This window comes from Cygnus olor, chromosome 8 (genome assembly GCF_009769625.2).
Source record: "Cygnus olor isolate bCygOlo1 chromosome 8, bCygOlo1.pri.v2, whole genome shotgun sequence".
NCBI lineage: Eukaryota > Metazoa > Chordata > Aves > Anseriformes > Anatidae > Cygnus > Cygnus olor.
The window spans coordinates 3,100,159-3,102,117 of NC_049176.1; positions in this window are offsets into that span (position 1 = coordinate 3,100,159).

A 1,959-nucleotide genomic window follows, 5' to 3' on the forward strand; every position below is an offset into this window, starting at 1 on the left:
GTTGAGTAGGTACTACCAACCTCTTGGGGAAGAGGGGAACACAATAGCAGTATTTTAGACAGGCCTTTGCAAAATATCAACTCCATAAACACAGAAGTTCAGGATTCATTACAAATGGAAAACAAACCCAAACAACTGTGGCAAGGTCTTGCATGCTTACATGTTGAGGTTTTTTTTTTTTTCTCTCCACGTGTTAAGTAGAGTTTTGGTCACCCTTCAGAGAAAGGGTGAAAGAGAAGGGTAATCAAGATAAATCAGAAGTGCAAAGTGACTGAACACAGCAATCATACAGGAAAAAACAGTAAGACTGATATGAGATGTCCGCACAACCATGATAAAGGCAGGAAGATAAAGTACAGGTCATTAAACAATATCAAGAAACAGACTTAAAAGCAAATGCTTTGACAGTGAATAATTAAATAGGAAGATAACCATTGATGGATTTATGGATTTTAATTTTTTTTCTAGAATTCATTGTACATTTCATGGATAAGTCCCATCATTAAAAAGGTTCAGTCCAACTGCAGTATCTACCTTAGGATTTCCTTACATCGATTCTGGCAAGCAGCAATGAGATCTTGCCAGGAAGAGAAAGTATCACTGTAGTCTCATTACATCTCTTGCCCTAAGCACACATTAGTGCTACTTGTGTAGATTATACTAGGCTCAGTAGATCTGCTTTGCCCTGTGGCACTTCTGGCATCGCATATTAAAACTATTGTTTGTGTGAGTCTGAACTGCCCCACACTAATACACTATTTGTATACAGACCCCTGAGCAAATGGCTGTGTAGTGCTTAGCTGCTAGACGGGTTAAACCACAGCACTAGGTAGCAGCATGGATAGCAGTTAATTACTTTGGAAGAACGGAGACAAAATGGAGCACTCAAGAAATGTGTTTCTGGGAAGTAGAGAGATTCATCAGCTGAGTGTTGCAGCCCCAGAGCTCTCCCACATTCTATATCAAGAAAAGAATTGAAAGAAGGCAAATAATTTTTCACATCAGTACAAGCACCATATAAAATCCCAATTCACTATTATAGCTGAATAATTTCAATGGTCCAGCAAAAAAAAGTCTGAAGTAAAGCCAAAGTTGGAGTCTTAAGCACAGTTTCATTTGTCCAGGATGACTGTCATAGATCCCTCGTTCAGTGTGATGCAGCTGTTCAGCTTTTATAGCAAGTAGTATGTAAAGTCACTTCTGAAGAGCACAAGGAAGACCAAAAGCAGAAGTTATGCAACAGCTGAATTAGCTTACATTTGAGCTAAAACATGTTCTGAAGCATTTGCCATGTGCTGATTCTGCTGTGTAACTCCCTCAGGTAGATGTATGCAACAGCTTCCCCTTCACATATGCACTCCCTTTAGAGAGCTTGGAATCAAGCTGAACTGAACAAAGAATCTCAGTTTTAGCAGATCATCCTTCTTAACCATCTTCCTATTCACACAGATTCTCTAGGTCAGAAATCACAGATATTAACTTGCGCATTGAAATGCAGACTTCGGTTCCTCCTCCGTGATTGCCATTTATCTTAAGTTGTTTGGAAAAGGATGTACACATGTAAAGTACAATTTACATGACAAAAGAAAACAGGTAATAACTATAGAAACAAAAGCTTAGACATAATGAAACATCTATTTTCATCTGTATGAACTGCTTTAAAGTGAACCTAAATTCACTGAATAAATCAGCTAATCATAAAAATTCTCAAGCTTTAGGAACAGTTCCTATTTTCAACATTTGTTGAAAGCAAAATAAAAACGCTGTTATTTAAGCAAGAGCGCCACATAGCGTTATAAATACAGATACAAAACAAAAGCTAGGCAAGCTCTCTCCAACCTTTTCAAACCTGGGCAAAAGGAAAAAAAACATTGACATTATTACACTCAATACAAGTCTCCCCAAAATGTGTTTTGTTGGTTTTTTTTTTTTTGATAAAAGGAATAAAAGGAAATAGTG